The sequence below is a fragment of the Geotrypetes seraphini genome, chromosome 9 (assembly GCF_902459505.1).
Source record: "Geotrypetes seraphini chromosome 9, aGeoSer1.1, whole genome shotgun sequence".
In the NCBI taxonomy this organism is placed as follows: Eukaryota; Metazoa; Chordata; class Amphibia; order Gymnophiona; family Dermophiidae; genus Geotrypetes; species Geotrypetes seraphini.
This window is the reverse complement of record NC_047092.1, coordinates 77,216,570-77,241,623: the sequence shown is the minus strand read 5'-3', so window position 1 is coordinate 77,241,623 and position 25,054 is coordinate 77,216,570. Positions and strand designations below refer to the sequence as shown.

At 46.7% G+C, this 25,054-nt stretch overlaps 1 protein-coding gene across 1 annotated transcript in view; it reads left to right on the top strand.

Annotated features, from left to right (window-relative positions):
• Window positions 1-25,054, top strand: part of LEMD3 (LEM domain containing 3) — a 385,365-nt gene that overhangs the window by 339,635 nt on the left and 20,676 nt on the right. The window lies entirely within an intron of this gene.

Here is a 25,054-nt window from a genome sequence, read left to right as displayed (position 1 = left end):
GACGCACCCCCCCCCCCCCCCAACGACCGCCCCCCCCCCCAAGAACCTCCGACCGCCCCCCAGCCGACCCGCGACCCCCCTGGCGACCCCCACGACCCCCCCACCCCCCTTCCCCGTACCTTTGATAGTTGGGCCAGAAGGGAGCCCAAACCCTCCTGGCCACGGCCTCAGGCCGCGCCCCCAGGTGGGACCTAAGGCTCCAGGGCCTATTCTGATTGGCCCACGCGCCTTAGGCCCCACCAGTAGGCGGAGCTTTAGGATGGATGGGCCAATCCGGCCTCATTCCTTCGTTGGCTGCCTGCCGGACAGGCGGGTTTGGCTCCCGTCTGTCCGGCCAACTACCAAAGGTACGGGGAAGGGGGGTGGGGGGGTCGTAGGGGTCGCCAGGGGGGTCGCGGGTCGGCTGGGGGGGGCGGTCGTTGGGGGGGAGGGGGGTTTCCGTCGAGGGCAGGAGGGCCTGGGATCCCTCCTGCCCGTAATGTAGTGCGGGGTGGGGTTAGGGGGTCGCCGTGGCCAGGAGGGTTTGGGCTCCCTTCTGGCCCGATATTGTCGGGAAGTCGGCGGTCCTTCGGGGTGGGGGTGCGAGTGGTCCTGCCGGGGGGGGGGGGATGTATCGGACGTCGGGGAGTCGGCCGGGCAAGAGGGCTTGGGCTCCCTCTTGCTCCGGTCGTGGATGCGGGTGCGGGTGGGAGCGCGTGCGAGCGGTCGTTCGGGGTGGGGGTGCGAGCGGTCTGGCCAGGAGGGTTTGGGCTCCCTTCTGGCCCGATATTGTCGGGAAGTCGGCGGTCCTTCGGGGTGGGGGTGCGAGTGGTCCTGCCGGGGGGGGGGATGTATCGGACGTCGGGGAGTCGGCCGGGCAAGAGGGCTTGGGCTCCCTCTTGCTCCGATCGTGGATGCGGGTGCGGGTGGGAGCGCGTGCGAGCGGTCGTTCGGGGTGGGGGTGCGAGCGGTCCTGCTGGGGGGGTGAATCGGGCGTCGGGCGGGGTGGGAACTATGTTTTAAAACTTTTGTATACCGCGCTCACGCATATAACGCGCGAGGGGTATGCGCGGTAGGTAAAAACGCGTATAACGCGCGCGTTATATGCGTGAAAATACGGTAGTTGAAGTTTGAAAGGATTGTTTTTAAGCCCAGTTCTAATTTTTAAAAGTAGCATGTTCCTTAAGCCTAGTTAAAGAATTTGAGAAAGTACCACTTACATTCTCTAACAAGCAGGTGCAATGAGCAGTGTAAATGATTAATACCAGAAGAAAATGTTCAAGTATATCATAAACTATTCTGATGTGCAACTTAGATGCGCTGCTCCTCAATTTCTTTCTTTTCTGTCGTAGGAGGATAACATCTATTAAGACCATTCTAATAGCTGTTATAGGCTGCCAGTCTTATCTTGTTGCTTCACATGCACTTCTCATACTGGTTGCTTGATGCTTTTTGGAATTCAGGTTTCTTCAGCCATTTTGTTTTAATAGCACAGTCCAATGCATGAGTCACAACTTTGATTTTGATGACTGCAGTATGTGCTAGTGGCTTGGTTGAAAGCGTTTTTTTGTGTTTTGTTTTCACAATAAGCTAGAAGTAAACTAATAGGTTTAAAATGCCTGAAATATTTAATAGATGATGATACTCCTAACTGATGCTGATTGCTACTAGGTTGCTGGGAAATTTCATGACTACTGTGCTAAGATGTAATAGAGAGCAATTTGAGCCCAGCAGGAAAAGCTTTATTCTTATACAATCCCACTTTATTCCGGGACCAGTGGATGCTAACCCTCAAGGTGGACCCTAGCATCCGGTAACTGTGATTCAAGGTTATTCTTCCCAATGTGCATCACTTTGCATTTGTCCATTAAATTTCATCTGTCATTTGGACGCCCAGTCTTCCAATTTTTTATGGTCCACCTGCATTTTTTTACAATCCGCATGCGTTTTAACAACTTTGGAAGACTTTACGTTATGTTAGTAATTTATCACCAGATCCAATTTCTAAATCATTAAATCGATCCATTTGGGTAAACTCCAAGATTAAAATTGGCGAATTTAAAATCGTTTGGAAGCATTGGATTATTGCAGGTATACGGACTTTAAATGATGTTATTCTAAATGGGTCACTGCTTAGTTTTTCACAATTGCAACATAAATATAGTTTAAACAAATCACAATATTTTAAGTGGTTGCAATTGAAGCAGGCTATTCAGGAGGGGTTCCCTGAATGGAAAGTTCTTAACTCTCAGTATAGTTTGGAATTCCTATGCTTTCAGGCGGATTTCTTGGGTCACCAAGCCGCACAGTGGTATAAATTGTTGTATGGGTATTTGAATAAAAAACGGAAAACTGGTCTTGGGGATATTTGGAGCATTGAGATTGGGCACCAAATTTCTGCCTCTCAATGTCCACGATTTTGATCTTGGAGAATAAGAACTACAAGGTCAGCATCTATGAGGCAGACTTGGGTCTTTTTGTTGCATAGAGCTTTTGGACCCCAGTTCGTTTACAGAAGTTGGATAGCTCTAGGTCTAATAGATGCTGGCATTGTAGTTTAGAAGCTGGGACTTTAGATCATTTAATTTTTTTCTGTCCCTATATAAATGCCTTTTGAAAGTTAATTTGGCCCCATATTAATTCATTGCTAGAAAATCATGTTGCCCTCTCATATGATACTATATTATTTGGTACATCTTAAGAGTCCAATTTCAGCAAATAATAATAAACTTTTATTAATACTGACGGGGGTTGCCATTCAACATATTACTCGAAATTGGAAGGATTATACTAAACTTAATTATACTTTTTGGTGGAATTCAGTTTGTCATATTTATAAAATGGAGAGGGTGCTTGCTATACATCAAGGAAATTATCATAATTTTAAAAAGATTTGGGGGCCATTGATTACATATTACACCCTAAACACCTTGTTATTATATAAGATATAGGTGGGGTGGGATTGGGAAATATGATATTTGATAATTGATTTATTGTTATTGGGTGGAGTGGGTGGGAAGGGATTCTTTTATACTTTAATGATTATAAGTAAGATTGTCAAGTGATTTGTAAAAATTATTTTGATTGATTATTATACACTTGTTGTAAGAGATGAAAACGAATAAAGATTTACAAACAACTTTGCAAAAAACAAAAAGAATTGACCCCAAAATATTCACAAAGAAGAAAATCTAGAGAAAACAAAAAAAAAAACTCTGTGGAGTGATGATGTTCCTAGGAATACACCCCCTTTCCATTGCAAATGCAAGCAATGTCTCGCTTCCAGCTCACCACACAATTGTTTCCCACATACTCACCTTTATAGGACCCCCAGGGACCCCTGAAGAAGACTTTTTGTCAAAACGCGGACCATGTTGGGTCCTGTATCCTTAGCGGACTAGGTCCTTTAAGGCTCTTATGTGGATGATTTACTTTTATGTGGATGAAATTATTTTATGTGGATGATTTCAGTGTACCGTTGGAACTTTAATACTTTCAAATAAAGTCCATTTAGGAACATCGTCACTCCACAGAGTTATTTTTTTGGTTTTAACAACTTTGAATAGTTTAATGTCATCTACAAATTTAATCACCTCATTTGTCGTTCTAATTTCCAGATCATTTATAAATAAGTTAAATAGCACCAGTCCCAGTACAGACCCCTGTGGCACTCCACTGTTTACTCTCCTCCATTGAGAAAAATGACCATTTAACCCTACCCTCTGCTTTTATGTTCAAATCTTTTTATTGTGAATGCAAATAACAGACAACCAAGAACAGAGCAAAGTCAAAAGAACCAACATTCAACAATACAACATTTTTAAGTTTGTAGTCGGTAAAACAGAAGTAGGAAACCCCACCCCCTGCCTCCCCAACCCAGCCAGCAAAATCCCCTATCATAACCTTCTTGCCCCCCCCCAAATAAACAGACAGAAGAGAAACAATAGGTTTCTCGTATCCCAAAGGCCCGTACTCTTGTGGTCCTCGGTATCTTCAATGAGGATTTCCCCCCCCCAAAAAAAAGGGGGGTATCTGCAGTGACCCAACCCAGCAGTAGGCGCATAGCACAGCAACAAAGCTAAGCCAGAGGATTCAAAAGGAGACTATGTCCTTGAGGAGATAAAGAAGCCAAATAGACTCCCCAAACCAGCAAAAAGCTACGCCTACGACAAGGGCGACCAACCGCCTCTTGTGCCTCCCATGTGGCCAAATTATGCACCAAAGATCTCCAGTTCCAAAAAGAGGGAGGCTCAGAAGCAGTCCAGGATTGCAAAATGCATTTGCGAGCAAGGAGACACACCTTATGACACCAGTGAGAATACCCCCCCCCCCCTAGGAAGGTCACGAAATGCCCCAGGTAGGTCAAGGACCAATTGTTCTACAGTACCCTCAACCGGACATAAAAAAAAGCCCTGTAAGTAATGAACAATAGATGTCCAAAAAATTTGGACAGTCCCAACAATCCCAAAAGGAATGGGCAAAAGTGTTGGGATCCCAACCACATTTCAGACAGTGGGGTGAATCAATACCCCCCCCCAGTTTATGCAATTGTACCTGAGTATAATAGGCCCTATAAATCACTCTAACATAACACTCACGAAACACCTCCCCTGTGAGCAAGCAAGGAACCCACCGCAGGGTCCACAGAATATTCCAATGACTGAGATCCATGTGAAGCTCACGCCCCCCAGCTCCCCTGTATTTGTGAAACATCTTTGGCATCAGCAAATGCCAAAAGTGCCCTATACAACGCCAACACCGAAGTAGAGCAAACCGCCACCCCTTCAAAGAAAACCCGAAGGTGCCCCCCCATGGGCTATGCGATCCGTTCCTGAGGAAGGGAGAGAATATAGTGTTTAATTTGACTGTAGGCAAAAGTATCGCCCCAGCACCCACCCGAGCGGTCCCTAAAAGCAGCAAGGGGCTTCAAACAGCCCTCCTCAGTCAACAGGTGTTCCACGAGACTAATTCCACGAGCAGCCCAGCTAAGAAAAGCAGGGTTATCCCGGCCTGGCTGAAAGGCCAAATTCCCGCGAAGGGGCAATTGATTCATCATTCGGGGGTCCCCTTCCAATCTACTTATCAAGCTCCCCTACACAACATGCATAGATTTCAAAAGAACACAGGCACGGAACACAGCGGGAAGCTTCTTAGCAGGCAAATGTAAGAGACTAGACAAAGAATGAGGTGCGTAGAAAGCCCGTTCAAAATCCAAAGGATATACTGTTGTTCACCTCGCAACCAATCTTTCAGATGCCGGAGTAAACAGGCTTCATTGTAGAGGCCAAAATCGGGAATACCGAGCCCCCCCTCCCCTTCCCGAGACGAGACCAGCCACCCACCAAATAATGAAAGCGAACTCTTGGCTTAAGAGAATTCCAGCAGAAACTCGATAGTAAATGGTTCAAACTAGCAAGATCTTTCTTCAACAAACGGAGAGGCAAAGTTTGCAACACATACAACCAACATGGGAAAATCATCATACGGATCAAGGCTTTACGGCCCATCTGCGTCAAAGGGAGGTCACCCCAGGCCTCAAGCTAGACCCTAGTATCAGCCAAAAGCTTATTGAAATTGAGTGAATAAAGATGTGCTGTAGAGGTCGAAAGATATACCCCCAAATACCAAAAGTAGCCCATCGCAAAGGGAAGGAGTTGCCCCATTGAGCTTTCAAGGCCAAGGAAAAACGGTAAAGCCTCAGATTTGACTAAATTCAGACGAAAACCAGCGTAGTCACCATATTCTTGAATGGTCTCCAAAAGGGCCTGTAAAGAAGGGAGCGGGTCTGTCAGAAGAGCCAAAATATCATCCGCAAAGGCAACGACTTTAAAACTTTGCGGTCCCAGATAAACTCCCTTAATGTCCAGGTTCGAGTAAACATCACGAAGGAGCGGGTCAAGGCCTGAGACAAACAATAAAGGAGACAGGGGACATCCCTGATGGGTGCCTCTATGAATTTCAAACAAAGAAGATCTACAACCATTAATCCACAGAGTGGCTTGGGGAGTGGCATAGAGCGTACGTATAGCTGAGACAAAACGCCCTTGAAAGCCATATTTAGTCAAAGTAGCAAATAAATAATCCCAGCGAACTCGGTCGAATGTCTTCTTAGCATCAAAACTGCTAAGTAGAGAAGGCGCTGCAATTCTAGAGTTATATTCCAAAGAGAGCAAGATTTTCCGCAAATTTTTTGCCACGGAACGACCCTTTACAAATCTGACCTGGAACTCATGAAGGAGGAGTGGCAACAACCGATCCAAACGATTGGCCAGGATCTTTGCTAGAAGTTTGACATCAAAATTGAGGAGCAAGATAGGACAATACTATTCTGGGATAGTAGGGTCTTTCCCTGATTTCGGAAGGACTATAATCTGAGCCATATTGAGGTGTTCGGGCATAGCTTCAGCATTGACCATCACATTAAATATAGCAGCAAGCGGTGACACAATTTTAGGTTTCAGAAGTTTGTAAAACTCAGCTCTATAACCATCAACTCCAGGTTCTTTCAAAGTAGAGCTTTGAGTAATAACGAGTTCCACCTCCCCCAGCCTCAATAGGTGCATTCAATCGGGCAAGCTGCTCCTCCGTAAGACACGGGAGATCAAATCCGTCTAAATATAAGTCGCCAGGGAGCCCCAAATCCAGAGGTGGAGCATAAAGATCCACATAGAAATGACAAAAGACGTCATAGATATCAGGATCACTAGTGACCCGAGCGGACTCGTCTGTACGAAGACGCAAAATCTTCTTACGACTCTCCCAGTGGGAGACCAAACGGGCCAAAAGTCTCCCCCCTTATTGCCATGAACATACAAGCAGAATTTGTAATAGGCAAGAGATTTGGAACCCATTGATGTAAAAGCTCATTGAGTGCCGCCTGCTGGAATAGGAGATTTTGTTTGTTAGCCGGGGTGGGATGAAGAGCAAAGGCACGTCGAGCTCTTGTCAGTTGTCCAGACAAACAAAGCAGTTCCCTATCATGTGCCTTCCGAACCCTACTAACATAGCTAATGATAGTGCCCCAAAGTACCGCCTTCGCCATTCTCTACATGTTGGCTGTTATGGAATTGGTAGTCTTTCCACTCTTTCAGAAGATATGGCAAAAAGTGAGGATCATCCCTTAGCCATAAAGGATAAGCCCAATACTCTGGGGTACAAGGTCCTAAGTCCGAGTTCCAGTCCATCCACACCCAGGCATGATCCGATATCATGTAAGGTCCTATCTCCGCCCGTTGTTGGAGAAGAGAGAGCAAGAAATCAACAGATAGTCGATGCGAGATTGAATAGAGTGAGCACGAGAGAGATGGGTGTAAATCCTTTCTCCAGGGTGGAGGAGTCGCCAAACATCCAAAAGATCCAACAGTTGACATAATTGAGGGAGACCCTTAGCCTCAGCGACAATGCCACCAGAAGCGAAAGAAAAGAAGGCCCCCCCCCCCCATCACAGAGGCCAGAGGTAGAGCATCCATCCACAATCAAGTAGATCCGAGCCAGGGGGGGCCCCAGAAGGTCTGCACCAAACAAGATGACCCCCAGCCCAAAACAACCAGTAAGGGTCAAGTCATAGAGGCCCACTGGAGGAGGAGAGAAAAATAAAGTGTGACCACAGGACCCCAGGAAGGCCAGGTCTTACCACCTCAGGACGCCGTGGAGGTGGGAGTGGACGCAGGGGAACCTAAGGCATCCACTGCCTGTTAACATAGTCCTGTGCTTCCGCCACGGTGTCATAGAAGTGGGTGGCCCCCTGATGGCAAATTCGCCGGGTAGAGAAGGGCAGACTTGATCTTACGGGCAAAAAGGCGGGAACACAAGGGCCCAAATTGCCGCCGCTGCTGTGCCACCTGGGATGAATAATCCTGGAAGCAGAGTACCCTTTGATGGTCATGGGTCACTCCGGAGAGCCTGCAGAACAGCAGTCTTATGGGCAAAGTTAAGCACATGCATGATGATTAAACTGGGCTGGGTGGGCGTCCTCCTGGCGCGTGCCAATCCAGTGGGCCTGCTCCACACAAAAAAGGCCCACACTCTCCAGGAGCCCCAGCACGTCAGGCAACCAGCGCACAAGGAAGATTGGGGCCTGCATCAGACTCAGGGAGCCCCACCAAATGAAGATTATTCCGCCGATTGCGGTTTTCCAGGTCATTCATGCGGTCCTCCAGAGCCGTCAGTTGCCGGGGCTGCTGTACCTGCGAAGTCTCAACATTTCCCACTCGATCCTCTACATCACTCACCTGTTGTTGGAATTGGGTGAGATCGCTACTGACGCCATCCAGCTTGCTCTAAATTTTCCAGCTTGGAGTCCAAAGGTTGCAGGCCGCTTCTTGAGCACAACTTCCAGTGCCGCTGTGACCTCTGCTGAAATCTCGGCTACCCACAAGGAAGAGACGGCAGGAAGTAAGTGCCCTCTTGTCCGCCAGTGCATGAGTGTGCTCCCTGTCCTTCCGCACAGTTTTACTGGCCATCCAATGCTGCGGGCCCAGCAGGAAAACAGCTCGGGGAATCGAATAATAATACCCCACCAGATTGCCACAAATATAGGTTTGAGAATGCTTAAAAGCAGGGTTTATTCGGGAAGGTGGCCAGAGAAGCAATTACCTGCGTGCTTTCCGGATCATAGTACCACGTGATCTCCCTACCCTCTATATTTATCCGATAACCAATTCCTAATCTACAACTGAACTTTGCCTCCTATCCCATGACACTTTAATTTTCTCAGGAACCTCTCGTGAAGAACTTTTATCAAAAGCTCTCTGAAAATCTAGCTACACTATATAAACCAGCTTACCTTTATCCACATGTTTATTCACACCTTCAAAGAAGTCAAGCAAATTGATGAGGTAAGATCTCCCTCGGATGAACCCATGCTGACTCCGTCTTATTAAATCATGTTTGTCTACATGTTCCACAGTTTTATTTTTTATAATTGTTTCCACCATTTTGTCCAGCACTGAAGTGAGGCTTACCGGTCTGTAATTTCCAGGATCTCTCCTGGAGTTCTTTTTAAAAATTGACGTAACATTGGCCCTGCCTCCCCCTCATTCCCTCCCCTACATCCAGCCACCCTCCCTGCCCTGCCAGGTTCTGCACTCAGCCCCCCTCCCTGTTCTGTATTCTGTTCCCCCCTCCCCTTCCTGATGTCCTGCAGGCCTCCACTACCATATGACTTTTCACATCTTTGGTCTTCTCACTAGTACAATTGTGCTTTATTTGCCAGTATTTATAATCAGCCTTTTTTTACATTCCACTGCTCTTTTTGAGCATTAAAATAATCATATGACATTTTCCTAAAATTAATATCATAGGATCCCTGAGGATGGCATGTTTTGCTGAAACACGGCCCGTGCTGGGTCCTTCAATGACAACTGTGGACATTGGGTCCTTCTATGACAAATGTGGGCATCATGTTTCTAAGGATTAATTGAATAAAAAGCGTGAAGTACATTGGATTTCCACAGTTTCGTTTGTTTGGATTGTCCTTTTCTCCTGTGAAAATTTGGGTCTTCTCTTCTTGCCGCTTGGATGTCTCGCCACCATCTCAAACTGAATATGGCTAAAACTGAACTCCTTATCTTTCCACCTAAACTCCCCTTCCCCCTCCTGCTGTTCTCTATTTCGATGGATAATGCTATCTTCCTCCCTGTCTCATCAGCTCACTACCTTGGGGTGATCTTTGACTCCTCTCTCTCCTTCTCTGCTTAGATCCAACAGACAGGGATACTTGGTATGGGCAGACTTGGTGGGCTATAGCCCTTTTCTGCTGCTTGTTTCTATGTTTCCTCCTCTATAATATTACCAAAATTCGTCCACTTCTTTCAGAACACACGACCAAAACTCTTGTCCATGCTCTCGTCACCTTGCGCTTAGACTATCCAAGTTATCCAAGTTTATTATACAGTTTGATTAATCGCCTAATCTATATTATAGGCGATATACAAAATAGTACGAATATTTAAAAACATAGGTAAATTATTACATAGACAAACAATATTTCAAAAACAAACAACTATGAGAAACAATAGGAAAATTCTTTAAAGGTTACAATCTGTATCAAGTTAAATATATAAAGGTAACAACATTAGGAGGGAAGACAACATAAAAAGAAGGAAATATAAGCTAAAGAGGGATTATAGAATTGTTTATTCACTAAAAGCATCATTAAAAAGGAAACTTTTAAGCTTAGTCTTGAATTTGTCTAAGTTCTTTTCTTCTCTTATATAAAGTGGGAGATCATTCCAAGACTGGGGGGCAGTCACTGAAAAAATAGTAAGACGTCTCGTATTAATGACTCTCAATGAGGGAATGGCCAATAAATGTTGATCCTGAGATCTTAGTGTTCTAGAAGTAGTGTAAGGAATTAAAACTCTAAAAATGAAAGTGGGGGTTTGAAATGTTAATGATTTAAAAGTAAGCAAACATATTTTATATAAAATGTGGTGTGCAACGGGGAGCCAGTGTGATTCCTTAAGTAAGGGTGTGACGTGGTCAAATTTTTTTGCTTTATGAATTATTTTAATAGAGGCGTTCTGTATAATTTGAAGACGTCTGATTTCTTTTTGTGTCATGCCCTTAAATAAGGCATTACAATAATCAAGTTTGGAGATAACTAAAGAATGTATTAGAATATTCAGGGATTTTGCACATAAGAACTTGGCGACGGAACGAATTTGACGCAGTCTGAAGAAAGTAGATTTAACCACATTGCTTATGTGATCGTGGTATGATAATTTATTGTCAAATATAATTCCTAAGATCTTAATATTTTGGTGTATCTGCAATGGAGTGCCTTTAATGGAAATTGGAATAAGCGGTGTGCTACAGTCCTTCCATGGAAAGAGCATCACATTGGTTTTATGAATATTTAAGGATAATTTATTAGCATCTAGCCAATGATGAATTTGATCCAGTTTGTCATTTATTGCTGTTATTTCCTGTGGATTATTGGGATCAATTGGATGTAATATTTGTATATCATCGGTGTAGGCGAATACCGAAAATCCAATGGATTGACATAAGGTCAAAAGTGGAGCAAGAAAAATGTTAAATAACAATGTACTTCTCTCAGGCCTCCCGCGTGCCTATCTCTCGCCTCTTCAATCCATTTAAAATGCTGCTGCGCGACTCACATTCCGTGAGAGCTGGTATTCTCACATTATCCCTCTTCTCAAGTCACTTCATTGGCTCCCCGTCCATCTCCGAATACAGTTTAAACTCCTCTTGCTGACTTACAAGTGTGTTCGCTCTGAAGCCTCCCCCCCCCAAATATCTTTCTTCACTGATCTCCCCCTATGCTCTTCCCCATGATCTCCGTTCATCGGGCAAGCCCCTCTTATCTGTACCCTTCTCTTCCACTGCCAACTCCAGACTCCGTCCCTTGTTTCTTGCAGCACCTTATGCCTGGAACAGGCTGCCTGAATCAATACGTCGTGCTCCCTCCCTAGTAGCGTTCAAATCCAAGCTAAAAGCCCTTTTTTGAATTTGTTTTCAACTCCTAACTCCCACTCACTGCTGTCAGATACCTATACCCACTGTATCATTTCCTCTACTATAATCTCCCCAACCCTGAAATCTCCTGTCTAAATTAGATTGTAAGCTCTTCTGAGAAGGGACCATTCTATTGTGTATTAAAATGTACAGCGCTGCGTACGCCTTTCAGCGCTCTAGAAATAATAAATAGTAGTAGTGTATGACTTGATGGGCCAGCACAGGAGGGATCCCTCCCATCTCTTGTCCTGACAAACTCTGTCAATTTTTTTTACCTTCCTCCCACCCACCAACCCCCCACCGGGTACCTTTTGACACCCTGGTGGTCCAGCAATGTACTGGGCAGGAGCAAGCTTTTCCTGCCTTGCACTGAGCTGCTCGCTGAATGGCTGCCGTGCGTTCTCATGAGTCCCACAAGAACTCGGGGCATCCATTCAGCAAGCAGCTCAGCGCTGAGCAGGAGCAAGGATAGCTCACTCATGCCTGGCACACTGCTGGGTCCAAGAACTTGGGGTGGCTGTTCAGAGAGGGGCGCAGGGCAGAAGCGTGGAAAGCTCGCTCCTGCCCGGTACACCGCTGGACCACCAGAGATTCAAAAGAGGTATGCGGAGGGGGGCAAAAATAAATTGGCAGAGAAGGAGGGAAGTGACATCATCTTGCCGAATGGCAGTGTGAAGCAGAAGCTCCGTCGGGCTTTTGCTACTTTTGAGCTTGGCGCTTCCAAAGTGCGTCTTTTTTGCCACGAAACTCAACGGCCCGGACCCCCTCTTTCATGGCGACCCGAAAGCGCCTAGATAAATTTAAATTCTTTGGCGATCCGCTGGAGAAATCGGGACCGGAGGCGGCAGGCAGCATGGGGGAGAAAAAGAAAATGGCGGCCGGACCGGCGACTCAATCGGAGTCAGAGGATGAGGGGATCCCCGATCAGCGGGGGGAGGTTGGTGATGCGCCCCAGAAGTCCATCACGGACTGGTTTAAAGAGCTGAAGGCGGAAATTGTTGGGGTGCGAGGTGACGTGCGGGCAGCGATTGCGGAGCTGCGGTCAGAGGTTGGTGAGCTGGGAGCCCGAGTATCAGCGTCGGAAGACCACGTGGCTACCCTCCAAACGGTGGTGACCTCTAATTCTGAGACCTCGGCTCGCCTGTCGTCCGAACTCCGGGACCTCCAAACCCAAGTTGAGGACCTAGAGAATCGGTCTAGGCGCTGCAACCTGCACTTTAAGGGCATCCCTGAAACAGAGGAGTACAGGGATTGCAAGGCAGTGGTACGGGACTTTTGTGAGCATTTGCTGAGAGCTGATGGAGCTGACCTGCCTGATACTATAGTGCTGGTGCGTGCCCATCGCAGTCTGGGAGCTGCACGAGCCCAGAGCACTCGTGATATCATTGCTTGCTTTGGGGACTTTACGTTGAAGGAGCGGATCTTATTGGCTGGTCGACGACAAGCTACACTCCGGTGGAAGGATTTGGCGGTGGGAGTATTCCAGGATCTGGCGTGGTCTACCTTGCAGAAGCGCAGAGCGTTTAAAGATGTCACCTCCGCCTTACGCTCTGGGGGCCATAAATACCGTAGGCTCTTTCCCTTTGGGATGTGGCTGACCGTTAATGGGACATCTCGGAGGGTGAGCACAGTGTCGGAGGCCTGGGCGGAGATGCGAGCCCTGGGCTGTGGGACCGTGCGGGAGGAAGAACGGCCTCCAGCTGTGGCATCCACATCAGCGCAGAGTGCATCTTGGAATACGGCATTGCGCTCTGGCAAGAAACCGGCAAAACCCCATACCTGACTGGGGTTCGGATACTGTACTACCTTTGCGGAGCCGGATTTGATCTTTTGGCTGTGGGGGAGCCTCTATGAGTAGGCTTGGCTGAGCTGGGGACTCTGGTTGATACTGGCACCCCCAAAGATGTGCGACTTTCCTTAACACCCAGTTCTTTATTACATGATGTGATGTTGGGTTATATTGTTACTTGCTTGTTGGGCTTTGAGGGGCAAGGGGAGTTTTTTTTGCTGGTCTGCATGGGGTTTGGGAGTTGGTGGAATGCTTGAGGGATGAGTGCAGTTGGGGGGAGAAGGTGTGGCACATTGGGTATGTGTGTGGATCTGCACTTTGGTTGTTTCAATGTTTTTGAAAGGGGTCCTAAATGACTTTGGGAGAGGATTGCACTTTCTGTAAGCTGGCGAATCCTAATGTACAGGGTTCGATGCAGCGTAGGGGTGGGGGGAGGGGGGTGGGGATTGGGGGGGTTAGGGTGGGGGAGGGGAGGGCAAGGGCAGATGAGAAGCTTTTTACTGTAGGTTCGTGGAATGTTAATGGACTTAATAGTCCCGGTAAGCGTAGTATTGTGTATAAGGAATTGGCACGCATGCAATGGGATGTTTGTATACTTCAGGAAACACATTTGAGGCCTCGTGATGTGGCGGTTTTACGTTCCAACACTTATGACCAGATCTGGACACACCAGGGGTTAACACCAGGGAAGAAAGTGGGGGGCTTGGCCATATTGATACGAAAGGGACTAGGGCTTGTAGTTGATCAAGTTTATCGTGATGGCGCGGGGAGATGTTTGGCTCTTGTGGCTACTATACAGGCCGTACCATCACCCTTATCAATTTGTATGGCCCCAATACAGGACAAGCCAGTTATTTTGGGTCTATTAAAGAAGACCTGGTTGGTTTTGTGCAGGGGTCAGTGTATCTTGGTGGGGATTTTAATGTTACACCTGATGTTATTTTGGATCACTCTGTGGGTGGGACTCGGTCACCGTCTAAGGCTGCTAGACGGGCTTTACTGTCTTTATTTTCTTCTCTGGGCTTGGTAGACTGCTGGAGGTTGTTGCACCCCACGCAGCGTACCTATACTCACTATTCACATGCACATAGATCGTATGCACGTATAGATGGGCTGTGGGTCCATCGTAATTTGTGGGGAGGGATCTGCCGGGCGGAAATTGGAGATATTCAAGTCTCTGATCACGCGCCGGTGTGGGTAACTTGTGCGGGTTATTGGGCCGGGGAGGGACGCTGTTTTTGGAGACTTAACGAGTCTTTATTGAAGGATCCTGTTGTGGTTCGGGAGGTGAGTGAGACAGTAGATCAGTACCTCCAGAATAATGATAATGATACGGTTAATGATGCAATTTTATGGGATGCCCTGAAGGTGGTAGTTCGGGGTATTTTTATAAAATGGGGTGCTCGTTATAAGCGTCGGCGGGCTCAGCGCTCATTGGCGCTTCATAAACGACTGGAGCGGTTGGGGAGGCTGCATCAGAGACACCAGGACCCCTTAGTATATGAGCAACTTGTTAAGGTACGGGCGGAGCTTTCTTTACTACAGATGGAGGACTATGAGTTTTTGAGGACCCGCTTGAGGCAAACCGTTTATGAGTATAATAATACACCTGGATCTCGTCTGGCTAGGTTAATTAAGTTGAAACAGGCGAGAGCGGCAATCACGACAATACGAGATGCGGGGGGGACGGTGCGTCGTACTGACTCGGCTATTAGGTCGGTTTTCCTTAAATTTTATTCTGATTTGTATGGGACTTCGCAGGGAAAAGATCCCATGGCTACTGAGGGGTACCTATCGCAGTTGCGGCTTCCTCGACTTTCCGACGAGGATAGGGAGTTGCTTAATGAGCCTATTGAGTTAGGAGAAGTCATGGGAGTCATTGCTAATTTGAAGTTGGGGAAATCGCCCGGCCTGGATGGGTATACTAATCAGTTTTATAAACTATTTCGCGAGGTTCTTGCTCCGTTGTTGGTTCGGGTTGCAAATGGGGTGCGGGAAGGTTCCCCGTTGCCCTCCACTATGGGGGAGGCCGGGATTTCGATCCTGCTTAAGCCTAACAGAGATCCGCTGGGGTGTGGGTCATATCGGCCGATTTCGTTGCTGAATACTGATGCAAAAATTCTAGCTAAAGTTCTAGCTCTTCGTCTGGGTCGGGTGCTGCCTTCTTTGGTGCATTTGGATCAATCTGGTTTTGTTCAAAAACGACAAGTTTGTGATAATATTAGACGCACGTTACACCTTATGTGGGCTGCACAGAGGACATCGGCTAAAGTTGCCTTATTGGCGATTGATGCCGAGAAGGCTTTTGATCAGGTTGATTGGGAATTTTTATGGCAGGTGATGACGCGGATGGGGTTGGGAGCTTTCTTTTTGACCTGGGTGCAGGCCTTTTATGCTGCTCCAAGAGCCACAGTGTGTATTAATGGGGTTTATAGTGACTTTTTTTCCATAGGGAGAGGCACCCGACAGGGTTGCCCTTTGTCTCCTCTGTTGTTTGCTCTCTCTATGGAACCTTTGGCCACTCGTATTCGGGAACATGGTGATTTATTGGGGGTGACGGTGGGGGATATTGAACATCGTTTGGCACTCTTTGCTGATGATGTGTTATTGTATGTCCGGGATCCGGAGGACTCGCTACCGATTTTAGTTGATCTTTTTTTGGAGTACGGGCAGGTTTCGGGATTTACGGTAAATATGGATAAATCTGAATTGTTGAGTGTAACCTTGGGGGTGGAGGATCAACGAAGGTTAGCTGATCGGTTTCCTTTTCGCTGGGCACCTGGGGTTATTCGATATCTGGGGATCCGTATACCTACTGATTTATCCCAATTATATACAGCTAACTATGCAAGGATTATTCACCAAGTCCGAACTGATATTCAACGATGGAACGGGTTTTGGTTGTCTTGGTGGGGTCGCATTGCAGTTTTAAAAATGAATGTCTTACCCCGCTTGCTCTTTCTCTTTCAAACACTGCCGGTTGCAGTCCCATATTTGGTGCTGAAACAGTTACATGCTTTATTTTTTCGTTTTATTTGGCAGGGGAAACCTCCTCGTATTTCTAGAGCTGCTTTGTGGGCGGCCAGGGATAGAGGGGGGCGTGCGGTACCAAATTTGTTGTGGTACTACCGAGCTGCTCAGCTGCGGCTCTTATTAGATTGGGAGATCGCGGATTTTAAGTTGGCGGTGCGCCTGGAACAGCATTTTGTGGGACGCCCCTGTTTGAGACATTGGCTTTGGTCTTCCTCGATGGGTATTAGGAAATTGGCTGTTCCAGGGAACCCGTTTTTGGAACATCTTTTGAAAATGTGGTGTGTTACTAGAAGGCGCTGGGGGGCTGGGGTAGTCCCATCGATTCTTGGTGCGATGCGGGAGGAGCCAATGTTCCCGGCCGGTGGGGAAAGCTCTGTTTTTGTGCGGTGGGCACGATTGGGGTTATATACCTTTCGCGATGTGCTTCAGAAGGGGGTCCTGGTGTCTTTTGAAACCTTCCGGATTAGCGCTGCCTTGCCCGAGGGAGATTTTCTGGCCTATTCTCAGATACGTCATTTTCTTAACTCTCAGAAGTGGGATAGGGGGCCCATTCAATCTCTCGACCCTTTTGCTCACATGTGGGTCACTCTTAGGAACATGCCTAAACCCATCTCTGTTCTTTACCAATATATACGGGGCTCCTTTTCTTTTCCGACTCTCTATCAGCGGGCTTGGGAGGTGGACTTGCACTGTAATTTTTCTGAGGTGGAGTGGTCTAGAATTCACATGGAAGTGGGCAAGGCCTCCTCTTGTGCACTTATTAAGGAAAATGCCTATAAAGTAGTCCTCCGCTGGTACTATACGCCTGTCTGTCTTCATCGCATGTTTCCCACTGTTTCTGCCTTGTGTTGGAGATGTGGGCTGGATATGGGGACCTTTTTGCATATATGGTGGGACTGTCCAGTTTTGAAGCCCTTTTGGAGGAAAGTAGTGGAATGTTTATCACACTTGTTACAGATTTTATTGCCTTTTTCTCCACAGGGATGTTTATTAGGCCTTTACAATGTTAGTCAATATTCCTGGCAAACTAAGCTCCGGCGCTGGGGTTTGGCGGCCGCTAAATGCTTGATTGCAGCTCATTGGAAACAGGATCTGGCACCTACTCATTTGGATTGGACTTTAAAGCTTCAGTTTATTTTCCAAATGGAACTGTCTATTGCAAAACACCCGGACTTGGACACGAATATTAGAAAAAATCGAATCTTTACATTGAGCTTCTTTCTGGGGGGGGGGGATAGTGCTTGAGGGGGATGTACCTGAAGAAACAACAGGGGGTCCCTCCTGCAGGGTGCTGATGCTGGAGGGGTGGGGGGGGTACTGTGGAGTCCTGGTTACTGATAAATATTGGGGGCTTGTTACTAATGTTGGGAGCCATTTTTGATATTTGTACTGATGGGGGAGCATTCTGTGTATTGGTGTGTTTATTAGATGCTTGCTTCACATTTGTTGTTCCTGATATTTATATTCTGGTTTGTATATTTTCACACTACAAAACTTTCAATAAACATTTATTGATAAAAAAAAAAATAAATTGGCAGAGTTAGCCGGGACAGAAGACAGGAGGGATCCCTCCTGTCTTGCCCCACCCCATCAGGCCATACGGCAGGCCCAGCGAAGGCCTGTAACAAGTCCATGAGGGGGGTAGGTGGGCGATGACCTGAATATAAGCCGTGATTCCCATTTTTAGGCCATTTTTGTGGCACAAAAATTTGTTTGTATTCGAGTATATATGGTATGTGTAAAAAAGCCTATTGGAAACAAAATGAAGTGGATGCCCATTGACACCATTTTTTCTCTTTATGTTTAAAGGCATCCTAAAGCTAGGGATTTGTTATATAGGATTTACTATTCCAAAATTGCTTGCTTTTAACAGGTATCCTTTAAGCACATAATGTTAGAATACCTCCTTCCCCACCCCCTCCATGAATTCCCTTCTACCAGTTTTAAACCTGATGTGACCCTTTGCTATGACACTAGTATTAGAGTTCTTGCACTTATGTGATTTCCCTTGATGGGAACTCTGCAAGCTAAAAGAACTTTGTTACACATTTTATCATAATAGTCTCGCATCAGATAACATTACTTATTTCTTGTACAATCCCACTTTATTCCGGGACGATTGGGTTAATTCTGTTTCCAGTGCAATAGGTGAGACATTCTAGACCAGGGGTGGGCAATGAGGGCTACAATCAGTCGGGTTTTTAGTAGTTCCCCAATGAATACGAGATCCATTTGCATACAATGGGAGGCAATGCATGCAAATAGATGTCATGAATATTCATTGGGGAAATCCTGAAAACCCGACTGGATTGCGGCCCTTGTTGCCCACCCCTGTTCTAGACCATAAGGTTATTTCCCTTTACCCGTTTCCCTTTATCCGCATGGGCTGCAGAAGAGAACCATTCCAGGTCTTCCACTCCGCTCTAGAGTACTTCACAGGCTAGCTTAGCTGCTCCCATCAGTCTTTCTCTTCAGCATGCATGGCTGCAGGTGTTAGAGTTCTGCTCTCCCATATTTATTATTCCCTAGCAACAGCAGCAGATGAATCCAGAGACCAATGGGATAGCCCACATCTACCAGCAGGCGGAGATAGAGAAACTGATTAACAAGTGGTCCTATTGGCTGGCACTCCTCCTGTTTATCCAGTATTCTCTATCTCCCAGCAGGAAAAGGTCGCTATTCAACTAGCTCCTGAATTCTGGCTGTGACTGGAACTTTATTTTCTCCTGTTGAGGTTTCTCTTCAGTGAGAATGCCATTCTGTTTCTCCTGTTGAGGTTTCTCTTCAGTGAGTTGGCAATGCTATTTCTCCTGTTGAGATTTTCTCTTCAGTGAGACAGGGGTGTCCGGCTGAATGGTGCCGGCTTTAGGGGTTACAACTAGGCCCCCCCAGGTCCCTGCCTCACCCTCCCTCCAGTGATAGAGGGTCTGACTGGGTCTCAATTTTGTTTTCTTCTTTCCTTTCTCTGTAAAAAAAATAAAAATAAAAGAGAGACCACAGTTCCTCCATTCTGCTCGGTTACTGCTGATCAACCAGCTTTAACTGGCTTCAACCTGCCCTAACAACAAGCTTGTGAGTATGTATGGTTTTTTACTATCGGTTGAACTTCAGGTTCTGTTTGGGAGTCTTAGTACTGTGGGTTCGGTCATCGTACATTTAAGGAATGGATATTTTATTGAGGCTAAGTTTTATGACTAGAAATCCGTGGAGGGAGCCAGGACTTCCCGCCCTTTGCATGCACGCACTTGGTTTCCTTGTTGGTTACAGCGCGGCAGTAGCGGTGCGATTTCATGCTCGCACTTCTCATTGTTGGGTTTCAGTGTAGCAATAGTAGTCCTGTTTATTCTGAGGCTCTCTTTCATCGGTGTTTGTCACGGCCATTTGCAGCTGATTGTGCAGGTGCCGGTTTATAGCAGCGCACATGAGATGGGACATGGTTTTTTTTTTCCGGCGCTGTGGGCCGTTCTTCTAGTTATTCCCTGAGTCTGATTTTCTTTCTATGCAAGCCGCAGCAGGATAAATTTTGCGGGGCTTGAATCCGACTATGTTTCTAGGAGCGTTGATGCAGCGGCCACGTGTCAGCGAGAATCAGGCGGCGCTTGGGTCTCCGGCGATGGCGGGAGAGCTGCAGTGTTCCGGTAGTTTGTTTCCAGCTGACTTTGGTCAGGGTATGCCGGGGCTTCTCTCCTTTCCGGTTCAGACAAGTTGTATGTGTTTCATCAGCTTTAGGACAAGCTTGGGCAGATTTATATGTCTATGTGTTCCTGCTGTACTCCCTTGAAGGAAGCTGCTTGTTTAATCAGACTCTGGGGTTAGCACTCAAGGGGTTTACCAGAGAGACTCTGACCTGTGCTAGGTCACCCAGTCTCGGTTTGTCTCCGGACTGGGGCGACATACGGCAACTCACGGCACGGTGAGATCAGCAGTAAGATAGTGCCCTGTATTTCACACAGGTATCTCATTGTCTCTCTTGGGGTCCCTGCAGATTGAGCCTTTGTCTGTTGGTAACGGTCCTTATTTGGGCCTCTGTGCTGAGCTGCATGTGTCTAGTAGTGGCACAGGATATATATGCCTAAAGGTAGTACAAATAGTTTCCAAGTTCGGGCTGTCTCTATGGGCATAATGACACTGCGCATCATCCTGCGGCCAGGACTCTCTTTCTCTATTTCTGAGGGGGCCTGGACTTCAGATTTCCATGCTTATCATGCTGGTTTCTTCTGTCACCATTTTCTCATGGCACATGCTAGACGGGCCCCCCGACCAGAAAGGAAGGGCTGAACAGCTCCTTTTAACCAGGAGCAAGTTACCTATTCTATCAAACCCGCGGAGGATCACGCGCTATGTGGCTGTTAGCCTCATCCCTGAAGCTCTCATTAGCGATGTGAGCTTTGTCTGGTACCTGTAAGGATGCTGTTGTTTTCCACGGGGCGGTAGATGCAGCATCTTGATTGAGTCTAGTACGTATTCACTTTAAAGAACATGCGTATTTCGCTCATGTTGCATGGGGTTAGTACTGTTTTCATGGTTCCAGTATATTCCTCTTTACATTGTGAAACTTGATTTTTCCTAGGAGAATCTTCTTGCAGATCCTACAGTCTCATTCTGCCATTCCCTGACCTTCTGCACTTCATTCTGAGGGGATCTTGACTTCTTCCAATGACTCTTCAGGTTTTCTCATGAGGGAGAAGATGCTATAATGTCAGGTCAGGGAGCTGTGAAGATTTTTCAGGATGCTTGCATCTTTGCATCCTCCTCAGGTTTCCAGTTCATTTTTGGAGTCTATGTTTTATGTTTCCCTTTTCAGTGTTACTGGTCCTCAGGACAGTTCTTGTAGTTCTTCGGGAACTAAGGGACGTTGTTCCACTTACTGCATGGTGCCCGAGACGGGGGCATTGGGCAGGCTGGATCCCATTCTGCTGAATTAATTTCTCGGGTTACACATTTCTGCAGACAACCTGGGAGTATATTTACATTTTCTCTATGGACTCCGAATCGGCACTTGGTTTGCCTGCCTCTCTTGGAGCAGCGCTTTCGGTTTTGGCACATGCCATTTCGCCTACCCAAGGCTTCACGAACGTTTTAGGTGATGTGGGCGGTGGTACCGTTTTGGCGTTACCAGGCGATTCATCTAATTTCTTCTTGACTGCCTGCTTGATTCGGACGACTTCCATTCGGGCCATTTGACTGACATGAAAAGGGTGGTATCTTTTCCTCAGTTCTTTACACGTGCATCTTCGAATTTGCACAGCGCTCTTTTCTCCTGTACTATTTATAGGTATATCGGGGTGATGTTTTTATTCATATAGGAGAGACATGTGTTTCTTTCCGGAGACTTGGGCGTGGGGTCTCGGTCTCAGATTGGTATTCTTCTTCGCTTACCATGACCAAGAGTATGGGATTCTGTACAGTTTCTGAGATCCATATTGCTGACTCCACTGGGAACTTCAGCTTGCTTTCCCCTTCTTACGCTACAGCAGTCGCTTTTGTTCCAGTGGTTCCCAGTATCTCAGGGCTCCAATTATTTGGTATGCTCCTCCTGCATCGCTTTGTATGATTTGGTGGCTTAGCGTGATTTCTCTTTTCAAGGCATGCCTCGGTCTTTGCTGGACTAGCTCATGACCACCGACCATCTCGGGCTGTCGGATTGGGGAGCTCGGTGGCTTCCATCCTCAGCTCCAGGAGTCTGGTCTTCAGAGGCGACTCAGTACTTGTTCATTCTTTTATTCTTGAGCAGGGTCAGGCTACCTTTCTGGAGCTTCAGATCATTCTTCCGGATTGCCGCTGAAGGTCCTTTTGGTCAGTATAAGGATGGGGGTATTTCTCTACAGCTTGGGCAGTAGGTGTGGTACTCAGTTGGCAGGTGAAGTTGTTCTGCTTCAATGGGTGAACTCTCATCTTCGTCTTCTGTTGGCAGATCCTTTTATGGATCAGGATAAGAGTTTGGATAGACTTTCTCTCCGCGGAATCTGAGCATGGCCCATTTCTTGTATGTTACAGTGTACAGCACTGTGTACGCTCTGGAAAGTGTGCATGTTAGTAATAGTGTAATCTTCTGCATCCTGGATATTGAGATTTGTGGCTCAGGCATTCTAGCTCTTTTTATGAACGTGAGATCTCCTTGACCTAGACCTCATGGCCTCGTCTCTCAATTCTAAGTTTCCTAGCTTCTTCGGCGGGCCCAGGGAGTGGGAGTTAGAGGGGGTAGCTGCTTGGCTCCTTTCTCGCCTCTGCCTTCTCTTTTTCAGTGTTTTCCACTGGCTGATGATGGCTTGGATTTGCCATCTCGAGCTCGCTTTTCGGGCACAGTATTTGTAGAATCTCTGGATTGGCGGCGCCATCCTTACTATGTGGATTTGATGAGTCTTTCGACAGCTGGACTAAGAAGTTTCTTGGTATCTCCGGCTTTGCTCGCCTAGAGTCCGATCAACATGGATATTTGTACTACTTTAGTATTACGACCTAGTTTTTTGAAAAATCTTGGCTGACGTGTAAGAGTTATGCGAAGCAGGTTGTTTCTTCTCTTATCCAGGTGCTACGGACATCTTCTCCTGTGGCTTCTGCTTCCTTTTGGAGGTTTTTCCTTTCTTGAGTGCTTCTTAACTTTTGAACCACTCCAGAATTCCTTTTTGGCACAAGTGTATTGCAGAGGGCTTAGCGTTCAATTCCCTTCAGCTTCTAGTGCCATTCTTGGCTTGTTACAAGGGCTAGGTATATTGCTCTTCGCTTACTTCTCAGCTTCATGTAGTTCAGTTCCTAATCAGAGTGCGGTATATTCATGCGCCTCTTAGAAAGCCCGGTTTGGAGTACAATCTTCACGTACTTCTTCTCAGTTTACCGAAGGCTTCATTTCATCCTTGTCTTTTGGGACTCTAAAGGGCTGTGCCATTGAACATGGGGTTTCTTGTGGCCATGGCTTCAGTTCTGCAGTTTTCTATGTTGCAGGTCTTGTTCAACGGGGATTCCTATTTCTGATTTCCAAAATATGGGGTATCAGTTCGGATGGTACCACTATTTCTTTCTAGGGGGGTGTCATACTTTCTTTTATGTTATGCTCGCGTTTCCTTCCTTCTTCCTGGGAGGAGAAATTGGGAGCAGTGCTTTTATTCACTGCATTTTTTGGTACGTACGTAGCGTTCTCCGCGAGCTCGGTTTCTAACGACTTTTAGTTGTTTATATCTCCTTTTTGTATTCTTCAAGGGACGCCTCAAACGTATGGCGGCGTCCGAAGCCTCCATCGCTCGATGGGTCCAGGAGGACATTCTTTATGCTTGCTTGCTGGCAGGAAAGCAGTTGGCGAAAGAACTTCATGACCATTCCGCCGGAGCGATGGCTACTTCTTGGGCTCGGCCCAGAGGTTTTTTCCTTGGAGGAGTTTTGTCTCGCGGCTAATTGGTCTTCCGAGAGTGCTTTCTCTCTGCATTTCTGCTTGGATGTGGGGGGCGCATGCAGTAGGGGCGTTTTGTGCTTCGGTTGTTGCGGAGGCGGCGTTTGCTTCCCACCCAGATTGAGGATTGCTTTGCTACATCCCATTGGTCTCTGGATTCATCTGCTGCTGTTGCTAGGGAAGGAAAAATTATGTTCTTTCCTGTTAATTTTCTTTTCCTTAGACACAGCAGATGAATCCAGAGCCCCACCCTTTCTGGATATTGTCTCTTGGTTTTTACTTTTGCAACTTTCGCAGTTTGTTATTATGGCAGGTTGTTTTCTGTATTATTGCATTTTGAGATTTGTTATGGGACAGAAGTTTTTTACATGCTATGCCTATTGATGGTTACGGATGCTTGGGCAAGGAGCTATACTGGATAAACAGGAGGAGTGCCAGCCAATAGGACCACCTGTTAATCAGTTTCTCTATCTCCGCCTGCTGGTAGATGTGGGCTATCCCATTGGTCTCTGGATTCATCTGCTGCATCTAAGGGAAAGAAAATTAACAGGTAAGAACATAATTTTAAATTCGACATAGATTTGTCCCCTTTTGCGGTTCTTTCGCGTTTGAAGAAATTTGAAGAGTTGCCTGCTTGAGAATTCCACAGACTTCAATCTGTAGCTGACAGGCCAATCCCTTCAGGTTACCTGTTAGCTAGTCTTCCTTGCAGCTCAGGGCCATCCCTGACCTAGTTTATTTATTTATTAAATTTTCTATACCGTTTTCCCAAGGGAGCTCAGAATGGTTTACATGAATTTATTCAGGTACTCAAGCATTTTTCCCTTTCACTCCTTTTTAAGGGGGGGGGATCGAGCGCAGACTGTTCAGCATGCTTAGGGGGCTCAGCGGTGTTCCACAGTGTGCAGGCTGCGTTTTTGAGCTTCTGCCCGTTCTGGTGCGCAGTCTGTGATTCGCAGAGGTGGAGGCATAGTCAGACAGTGGGTCTGAACGGCAGCCCGAAGATCAGCTTAGCAACAGCTTTTCCAGCAGTGTGGCAGTGAATTCTGACTCTGGCTCCTTACAGGGCCTAGAAAGCAGGTGCAGCTTCTATCTACATTACTGTGAGTAAGAGGAGCTGACAGGCTCCATCAGCGATTTTTAAAACTTAATTTTGAGGGGTTTTGAGAGTTTTCTAGTGTTCCCCTGGGTTCCACCACCTGAAAAATCCTAAATTCTGAATTTTTTAATTTTGGGAAAGGTCGTTTTTACTGTGTTATGGCGCAAATTCAGGTCCAGCGGCTATGTTAGATTTTTAGCAATCTTTTTTTCAAATTCTCCCTGCTTCTTCAAAATGCAAATTTTTGCTAGAAAAACTGTTGGTATGGAGTCCTCAGGGTTTCCTACAG